Raw genomic sequence first — 10,558 nt, forward strand, 5'->3', positions numbered from 1 at the left:
ATCGAGATCCCTCATGGCCAGGATGTTACCTGACACATGCATGCACAATGAGGAAGCAGGAAGGGGACTTCTAGGGCGAGATTCTGCTCCTCAGCATCCAGACACAAGCTCAGGTTGTTGCAAAGGGCCTCTTGCATTCTCCAGCCCATCCAGGACACTCCACCTTTAAGCCTGCAGGTAGTGCCCCAATGCTATTCAGAAAAGATGCTCTCCTCACCTTCAATAGAGGCCTAAGCCTTTGCAGTTTTCTGCCACCAGTCCCAGCATTGCTAAGRGAAAGAACCTTTCCTCATACTCTTAAACCCTTTTCTGGACAAAATGCCTGCACTGTGCCACCTTTCCCTTTTCAGAAAGCTCCAGCAATGAGGTCCGCATCTAGCTTTGGGGACAGTCCAGCTTCACCCAGACGGGCGCTGTGTCAGATCAGATGGAGCTGTGACATGGCTGGGGTGACGCTCACTGTCTCCTGTATGGGACAGAGACATCTCCCCTAAACAGCATCCATCCCCTGGCTCTGTGCTCTCCCCAACCCTGCTGGCCCACATCCCTGGTCTCAGAGAGCTATTTAAGACCTATAGCTCAATGGAGCCTGGGTTTCCCTGCCAGCTCCACAGGGCCTGAGGCAATGAGGAGCAAATCTGGGATTTCCCAGCTGCGCCATCAGCCGTGAAGCTGTCCTGCAGGCAGCCAAGAGCAGAGAGAGAGCAACTGTGCTGGCCCCGGAAAGAAAAGGCAAGCCTCTTGTGCTGAATTTGGGGTTTGCTCCCCTGGGACTGCAGGGCTGGCCCTTCACTCCCCAGGCTGTCAGACAGGCTTGGGTGCTTGAGTCCATCTGTGCATCATACTCATAGTCCATCTGAGCACTTCAGCTGCAGCCCATGCGCATSCTATGCCTGTCTCCTTCTTGGGGGATAGACCAGGGCCTGACAGGGGGAACTGAGGCAGGTCCAGCCCAGGGAGKTCTGTGAAAGGCTCAGGCACAAGTATTTCCAGAACACTGGAGTGAGCCTATAATGTCAGGACACACAGGGTGCCTGCAAGGCCCCACGTTGCCAGCATGGAGGAGCAGCTCTGAGTCACACGTATACATAATGGGCCCAGCCTCAGGTCTCTTTTGCCTCCAGGAAGCCAGGAGCTGAGGCCCTGCACAACTGGCTCATCTCAGGCTGCCTTGCAGCTCATAACTAGGGTCTGACAGGGAGCCAGGCAGGGCAGGCTGATTGGGATGCTCCTGATTTCTCTGGCCTTGGGATGTCTGGYGGGGAAAAAGGGCAACCAAGATACCAAGGTGGGTGGGGAAAAGACTTCTCCCATCCTCTTCTGTCTCTACAGCATGTGTATGTCCCATGCCTGCTGGGCTTTGGAGGGCACAAGGCAGCTGGCATGCAAGAGAGGTGTTGCAGTGAGGGCTGGAGATCCAGCTGGTCCCAGGAGAGCATCCCCAGCAGTTTTCACTTCTCATGAGAGCCAAGAGTGCCATGCATCGGCCCTTCTCCTCCAGAACTAACAGCCAACAAGGYGATGAAATATGGAAACTGAAGAATGAAACAGGGCTGCACCCTCCATAGCCAACCAGAACTGATGATGGCCATGAAGATGTTGCATACAGGGCTTGGGAGACCCCTGGACCGATCTGTCAGGGGACTCTGGGAAAGGTGGCTTTTGTGATGCAGAGTGACTCCCCTGCACCACCCCACCACCTCTCCTTGATGCCACCATCACTCAAATTGACAAACACGGGTCAGCGAGCGCTGGCCATGGCCCAGCCGGGGCCGCCCGGCTYCCCCCACCCCGGCCCCAGCCCAGCCAGGCCCCCCAGCCCTGATTTCTCTTTAATTGCATTCCCTAGTGTCATGCAAATCAGCTGGCCTTGGCGCAGCTGCTGAGATTAAATTAGACCCCGTTAATACGCGGTAATTGCGTTTCCGTACAGGCCCAGGAATTTCATCCTGGGCGCTGGGGGCGGTGGGCAGCAGGGACTGGGGCTGCAATTGGCTTTCACAATATTTACTCTGACAATTACCTTCCCTTTCAACCCACGGTCCATCCAAAACACAGCCCTGGCAATCAGATTAGTGGAAAGGGGAAAATGCTGGGGTGGAGGCCAGTGAAAGTGGGTGCTGGGGCTTATCTATGAGTTAGGTAAGTTGGTGGAGCATATTCCCAAATTTTCCCATTGCATGTGCAGATTTTTGCCTTGCTCTGAGCCTCTGGATGGTAGTTTCATGCCCTCTCTGGCACTGAGAGTGCCTCTGAGTGGAGCATCAATATGGAGCATCCCAAACCAGTGGACGTGCCAGGAACAGAAGATGCTGGTGCCCAGCCCAAATGAATGGTTGTCCTARGAGTTGAGTTAGGAAATGGAGCCAGGATCAGATCCTGCCCTGGGGATGCTCTCTGGTTCCTGTCCTGGAGATCAGCTTCTAGCTCCTTTCAGTGACTTTTGTAGTAGTAGGAAAGACCTGCTGCATGTCACCCTGAATCCCCCAAATTGCCCCAGCCTACTGGTCACCTGCCTCCAGAAGTGCTGCTTATCTACTGTAGTYTCATCATAAGGATGTGGAGCGTCTGAAAAGGAGATACTTTCACATGAGATTTCCTTGCAGAGCATTGGAGCATGGCTGGAAGGTGAGGGCCATCTTGCATGGGACCAATGGATGAGGTAGACAAGCTCCAGCAYTGTCCATCTCTTCTCCAGGTCTCACAGTGACAGCAAAGTCTGCTCCTCATGGCCTGCACTGCTCAGAGCCCTGCAGCARATGGTGAAATGGAGATTCAGGTATGTTGGACTGCTTCAGGTYCAAGAGCTTGTATATGGAGAGGAGACAAGCAGGCTAGGGACAGCAGATCTGGAGGGGGAATTCTTTGTGAAGTTGGGGAAGGGTAGCTGAGGTAAAAATCCTTTGGCTGCAGCTCCCCAAACTAGCCCTTCTACCAGCCCTTCTACCTTCACTTATACCTCTGGATGTACAAGTGAAGGCTTTTAGGACTGTAACAGTAGTGAGTGTCACAGCAGACTCCTGTTGTTTTGGTCTGGTGCAGCCCCTTCTTAACGTCCTGGGTTGCCCTCCTCAACTTCTCTTCCCTCTGGGTCTTGAAGCCTCTTTCTGGGCCAAGCCTGTCTGGTAACCTCACTGGAGATATCTCTGTACATCTCATACCTCTCCTCCGTAACCTCCCTGGTGTAACACAGCATGGSCCCTGAATTTGGCACTCTCTGTCACTGCTGAGATGCTTCTCTTGATGCCTGAGCTTGCACAGAGGAAATGATAGGTATTGACTGCAAACCCCTCTCTCCTTCATGCCCTGGGAGATTCAGGGCTGCCAAGAAACTGCTGCAGAAACCCAGTCCCTGCCCTTCCCCAGTCTTGCTCTGTCTTGCTTTAGGCTCCCATCAGGGGGTGCTTGGCCCCAGTGATGCCATTTATCTCTGGGGGATCATAGCCATACTGGCAGCACTGGGGCTGGCATGAGATGAATGGTGTCAGGAGCATGTCCTGAAGCCCCCAGGGCTGGGGATGGGAGAGAGAGCTGGCAGATGGGTCCCCGACTGGCCTGCAGCTCGTCCGTGGAGCGTGCCAGAGAAATGCGATGTACGGCATGATTGTCCTCAGAGACTCTGCACGATGAGAGGAGAGCAGCTCTGCCGCGGGTCAGTCTGAGAGATGGCTTGGAGTTGTGCAGCCAAAGGTGCTTGGGGAAGGTGGCAAATGGGGACACGTGGCATGGCTGCCACATGCCTGTGCRCGGGACCCTGCCCTGGGACTCTCTGTTCAGACCCCTTTGCAGCTGGGGCAGCAGAGAGCCTCCAGGCCTGGAACAAACGCTAGCGACGGATGATGGGGCCCAGGACGAGCAGTCATGTGCAGAAACAGGAACCGTGATGGGAACAGGCTGTGCTGGCCCCTCCACATGACAGTGCCCCAGAAAGGAAGCATGTGCTGCCAGCTAGCAGGTCTCACCTCTCAGCAACACTCACATGGGACCTCACATCTTGCCATGGAGCATTGCTCAGACTGCTAGGTCATGTTCCTTCAAGGAAGCAGAAACAGGACCCAGGTGTCCTGCCCTGCTCCACAYGCTGGTTCTGCCATCATCTACATGGCCATCTACATAGCCAAAGATACACCAGCACCCGGATGAGAGAGGGATGGGTATAGATACAGGGCGACAGGAGAGATGCATAGGTGATTGGGAGGATGGGATGACATATTGGGGGCCTGCAATGGATGAGGCATCTGAGCACATAAGAGGGTCCAAGACTCGCAGAGGATGCAAAGGATATGTTGGGGGGTGGAGATGGGAGGATGTGTCAGAGGGTGAGAAGACCTGTGAAGGGATAGATGGCAGAATGGAGGACAGCTGGGAAGGAGGCAGGACACACGGAGTGGGGATAGGAAGAGCCTGAGAGATGAGTCCATGGGGGAAGGGTAGGGAGGCCCTTGGGGTAGGCCCTAATTTGTGTTCATGGATCAAACCCTCTCACCCCAGTTTGCAGGTGCTGGTTGGATGCTTGGGCCCATTTTGYTCTTGCTTGTCCCTTCCTGTACCTGGCAGACAGGGCCTGGGCAGCCCCGTGGCGTGGGGCTGAGCCCAGCTGGGCCCACAGCCCCACACAATATAAATGATAATGCCTGGCGTGCTCGGCTGGCTGGGCCGGCACAGCTGGTATTCCCTTCGGTCGATATCGGAGCTAAAACCGCGCCGGCTACTGTCTCCCCATGGGAGATGCCCGATGCCCAGCTCTGCCAGGTAGATCTGCCCCATAACGAGAACGATACCGGCCTCGCTGCTGCAGGGTCCCTACAGCCTGGCTCTGCCCCGCGGGTGCTGGGGTGGGTGTGCACACGTGTGTGTGTGTGTGTGTGTGTGTGTGTGTGTGTCCATCCCAGCCGGGGACCCCTCTGTGCGCTCCACCCTTCGCCTGCCGGGAATCCCGTCCCAGGGCACCGGTGCGTGGTCTCCCTCGGGCTCGTCCGCTGCGGAGGCAGAAGCGGGAGCGGAAAGGTGAACATCTTGAGAGAGCTCTCCCCGGGGATGGAGCCGCTCGTAACTTGAACAGATGCAAAGTCCCCGCACAATAGGATTAGCGCGCGGCACGTGGACGGCTCCCGCCCGGCGGTGAAAGGGAGCGCGGCGAGCAGACAATGCGCCCGCCGTCGCCCCGCTAGTTCACGGGGGTCACTTGTGCTCTCAGGCGTCCGGGGGGCCACCGCCGCCGTCCCGGCGAACAAGAGCGTTTCCATTTCCCTCGCGCTCCCCGCGCGGCCGCCGGCCCTTTTGTGCGGCTGCGGAGGGAGGCGGGCGCCCGAACCTGTTGGAGCCATCTGTCAAGGAGGGGACGAACTCGATACGGAGCCGGGCAGTGCGGCAACAGGCAGATTTATTGGCTGCAATCTGTTCCCGCGTACCCTGCCCGTCCCAGCCTAGCGGTGGGAAGTAAGCCATGAATCCACTAATGAATTAATTAGTATTCCCTGTAATCCCAGGCTGCCAAAGACATGATTGCAAGCACTTTAAATTAATGTGAAGGGTCCCCTTGTGCCAGTGTATGCAGCAAGTCTCCCAAAGAGTGATGCTAAATGCGGGGCCAGTAGTCCTTGGAGGGACAGAGAGAATGACTCTGTTGGGGTGCCTCTGTGCCCCTCTTTCAGCCCTGGGTCCCYGGTGCTGCCTGGGGGTGGGTTGCGAGGTCTCGACTCAGTCCCTTCCCCAGCCTGGATGCTTGCAGCTGCAAAATCCTCTGGCAGGTAATTGCTTCTGCTCTTGTTTTTCTCGTTGCAGCCACGTCTTGAGACCTCACTGGTAATCAAAGAACCCCTCTGCCACATGCTGGACAGGAAGACTGAAAAATTGCTGCTAATTCTTGCATCTTCATTGGTGGTTTCATCCCCTGCTCCAGCACCCTGTGAACACCCCAGAGACAGGTTCTCATCCCAGAGACCTGCCTGTTCAGTTAGAGGACAYGACCTGCCTGTGTGCTCTAGATTTAAAATCCAGAGGAGGAACAAGAAGACCCGTAACTGTGTGGTTCATATCCACAGTGCTGGGAAGCAAATGCTAGCAGTGGTGGAGCAGCACTGAAAAAGGCAGTCACAGAGGTGCTGAGAAAGGCAGTCGCTGCTCCGGAGTCTGTCCCAGTCAGACGAGAGCTAACGGCTGAGCCCAGTCCCCACTCTGATCCGTGCAGGGCTCCCCATTGCATCCTTAATTAAATCCAGGGTCTTTTTCCATAACCCCTTTTTGCTGGCCAGAGGCTCTTGTGCTGGAGGAAGGAGCTCTGGGCCAGTYCTCTTGTCTGAGCAGTGAAGAGCTCAGACAGGCCCCTTCTGGCCTTAGCAGAGACTAATTACTCCCCCTCACACTCTCATTACAAACGGGAAGGAGAGGCAGCCCCTGCGCCCACCCTGAGTGACTGTGTTGGAGCCAGGGTCACCCAGGACCTAGCCCAGGCTCTTTCCAGTACCATCCTTTCTGCTCATCGCAGAGGTGCCCAGCTGGAAAGAGAGGAACAGCCAGGTTTAGGATCTATCCAGGGTGGGGGACTCTGAACGAATGTCCTGGCTGCTAAGAGTGCCCTGTCCTCCAGCCAGCCCTGAGCCAGCCTCCTGGAGTGAAGGCCCGGGGGATACGAATTCAGGTAAAAAAAACGGGGCATCTGAGCTGTTTGTGGCCCCTCCAGGAGCTATGAGGTAGGGCTTGAGCATCTTTAGTGGCTGCTGGGAAGCCTTTTTCCGTGCTCAGCCTCACTGCCTTTCCCAGAAATGCCCCTGTGTCTCTCCACAGCTCGCCCTAGCATTTTGACCTGGGGAGGGAATTTCCTCTTCTGTGCATTAAGCATACRTGCAAATTTCTTCTCTACTGTCCTGTGATCAGCAGTGCAGTGATGGTACCTGTTCTCAGAGTGAGGCACAGAGCTCCTGAGAGAGCCCATGGCCATGCAGCGATGCCCAGCAAGCCTTCTCCTAGCTTGGCATGGGTGTCCCCTCCAGGGAACAACCCAAGGGGATTGTGGGTAGCAATACTGGAGTCTGAGATTCTCCTGGTCAGTGAGAGCCAAGCGGGGGAAACCTGCTAGCCCTGTGTCACTGTCACATCATGCTTGGCCATGCCATGCTGGCTGGAGATCTCCTGGAACTCCCTCCATGGAGGGAGCTGGGCAGCTGAGTCTGTCTCAGTGCCAGGCAAGCCAAGGTGAATGTCCAGGATGCCCGTCCAAGGGTGCCTCACCAGAGGTGTCTGTCTGCGGTGCCAGTCCAGGACTGCCTGTCCAAGGGTGCCCATCCAAGTATGTCAGTCCAGGGGTGCCCATCTAAGGGTGCTTATCAGAGATCCTTGTCCAAAGGTGTCTGTCCAGGGATACCCATCTAAGGATCGCTATCCAGGGCACCCATCCAGGGAAGCTTGCCCATGTCTGAGGATGCCCATCCAGAGGTGCTGATGAAAGGAGCTGGCACATGAATGTTCACGGTGCTCCTCCAAGGCTGCTTGCCGGAGGTGCCCATTCAGGGGTGCTCATCCAAGGATGCCTGTCCGGGAGCATCCATCCATGATGCCCGGTGCTCAGAGGTCCCCACCGAGGGGCATCCATCCATGGATGCCTGGGGCCCTGGGGTCCCAGCAGTGCTGGGGGAGGGGGTGTCCCAGTAGGATGGTAGGAGGAGCCGGGCTCGGCCACCTCCCCCCGTGGGAGGAGCCACGGGGGAGCCGCGGCTGTGCAGGAGCCGCCGGCAGCCGGGAGCTCTCAAAACTGCCCGACAGCGGAGCTGCCCGGTGCTGGTGCCGCCGCCGCTGCGGGAGCTGCCCGCGCCCCCGGGGCTGGAGGCATCATGCGCCCGGGCAAGTGACGGCGGGGACGTCGCTCCGGTACCCAGGTAAGGGCGGAGCGGGACCCTCGGGGGTGCGGAGGAYCTGAGCCCCGGCGGGATGTGTCCATCCCCGCCGGGGCTCCCTGCCCTGCCCCGCTCGGTGCTCCCCGCAGCGCCCGCAGCCCGGCACGGTCCGGCAGGCTCTTTCCCTCTGCCCCGAYGGCGGAGCAGCAGACCCCCGTCCCGGAGGGGCTCCGCGCCGTCCCTCAGCCCTAGAGGAGACGCCAGGGGTGCACAGTGTGAGGCTGAGGGAGCCCGACGGCATCGACGCCCAGCCGGGCTCTCCCGGCGCCTCCGTGCCGAGGGCTGGCTGCAGCCGTCGGGGCCGGAGCTCCCCCGGGGGTCGGAGCCCCGGCGCCGGACGGGGTCTCTCATGTCGGGGGCTTTGCTCTGCCTCGGACCCAGGCACCGGCTGCCACCGGGAGCGGCTCCCCGGTGACGTCGGGGCCAGGCTCCTGTTCGGGATGGAGATGAAGGAGATGATGGGGGAGGTGAAGGCCCCCCCCCACCCCCTCCAAGTCCTCTGGTTTTTGTTTCTCTACTACTTTCGCCTCTGCCAGAAGGGGAGAGCCCTGGCAGGGGAGGCAGATCAGGTGCCTGGTGCAGCCCCTTCTCCAGCAAGTCCAGCCTGGCTGGAGCCAGGATCCCAGCAGGGAGGAAACAATTTTTGCACCATTGCAGCTGAGGCCAGGGGAGACTCAGGCTTCCTCTACCTCTGGTTCAGTCCTGCCAAGCTTCTGGATCCATAGCTTCTACTTATTCCTTCCTGCAGCCCCACATCCCTGGGCTGGGGTGGATTTGGTGCCTACTGGCAACCCCCAAATTTMTCTYACTTTTTTCAGGTGTGTTTAGATARTGCAGAGTTTCCCTTGAGCAGATCTCCCAGGGAAATCTCAGTGCATCCCCCTACTACCCCATGCAGTTGGCTCTGGCTGGGACTGGGACTAGGCTGGAGGAGCCCTGGTTTGTCTTTTCGGGCACAACCAACACCAGTGCCCCCAAACCACTCTACAGGCTGAAGATCTGAGCTTAGCTACTCTGGAGCTGTAGGAGCAGCAGCTCTAGCTGGCAGCTGCAGGACTTTAATCTGCCCTGCAGCCAGAGCCCACAGGGGCCACATACAGCTGGGCTGCATTCTGCTGCCTTCCCAAGCAAGGCATGCTGCAGAGCTCGCAAGTAAATCCTAGTTTTCCTGGTCTGAGCTCATGGGTGTCTTGTCCCTCCAGTTCCCTTCCATGCTGAATTCCTGGCTCTGGCTGGCCACTTTGTGGCTGTGGTGCCAGGACCTTTTCTGGATTCTTCTCCCCAGTTCTGCATGTTTCTCCTGCTTTCACTACTGTAGGGATATTGGGTGGCCCTGTTTGGCGTCAGAGTCTTCAGAACAGGGGTTGTACAGATCCAGGGCAAGTCAATCGTTGTCCTGAACTAATTGGCCTATTCTGGGGGATTAAGCAGAGGGTAGAAACCAAACTCCTAGTCATACAGGAAAATAAAAGGAAATGAACCCAGGTGTYCTGCCTCCAGATCACCATGCTGAGCCCTCCACAGCACTGTTCTGGGGGCAAGAGGCTGTGGTTATGGTTCCTGTATGTGACCACAAGCTGGATGTCCCCCTTTTTGGTTGTTTTGTGGCCAGGTGGATTCAGGTCCCTGCTCCTACCCTCCCCCCCCATTTCTGGATTTGCAGCATGCAATGTGAGTGCAGATCGCCACTATTGCATGATGGGGACCGGGGCCATGTCGCAGAGTTGATCCGTTTGGACAAAGCAGCTCCTCCCGGCTGTGCTGCATGTTCCTCATGTTCCTAGATGTGTGTCTGAACACCTGAGACCTGTTGTAGGACAGGAGCTTGGTGCTTCGTGACACAAAGTGAGGGCAGGGCTGGCACAGGAAGTCTGGTAGAGGAGGGATGGAGGGATGCAGCTGAAGTCCCCCTGCTCTCCACACACTTTCTTTGCGCTGTAGATGGGAGGCTTTGTGCATGAAGAGGGGCCTGTTCACCCCTTTCTCACCTTCTGTGTTTGAGGAGACCATGGGGATAGACCAAGAGAGACCAACTGCTGGGCACCACCCGGACATAGGTTTTTTCTGGGCCCCTGGCYAAGCCCTGAACCCCACAGCCTCTCCCTTAGGAGCTCAGTACCCCACAGCATCCACTGCAAGCCAAAGTGCTAATRCTGCCCTGACTCGGGCAGCGAGGACCTCCGGGCTGGGACAGTCAGCAGGACATTGTTCTGCACGAGACTGGTGATGGAGGGAGAGGATAGGAGCACTTTTCTTGCAAAAGTCCCTGTCTAGAGACTTCCTCCCAGGCTGGAATTAGCCTGTCTTCACCCCTCTCTCTGCTGAGAGCTGAGCCTTCCCCTACATGCAGCCCTTGCTTTGGCCATGGGGTGCGGAGCTGCTGAGTGGTGCAGAGCTGGCCTAGAGTGACCACCTCCATGTTCCCCCCCCCCCCCGAAACGTGTGCTGTGTGCCATGTGGAGCTGCGGGATGGATCCCCTCGTGGACTCCCTGGGGCTCAGCCTGGGATGATGGGACATGGGGACAGCTCTCCTGCAATGAGGCCATGGCAGCTCCTGCCATGTCCCTCCTCCATGTAATGGTGGAAAGAGTCTCTAASAGAGAGGCAGAGTCTCTAACAACTTAGATAGCAGGGTTTTCTTTTTAGTAGTTTTTTCCCAGATAAA

Source organism: Rhea americana, unplaced genomic scaffold (assembly GCF_003343005.1).
Source record: "Rhea americana isolate MKP2758 unplaced genomic scaffold, rheAme1 scaffold_399, whole genome shotgun sequence".
In the NCBI taxonomy this organism is placed as follows: Eukaryota; Metazoa; Chordata; class Aves; order Rheiformes; family Rheidae; genus Rhea; species Rhea americana.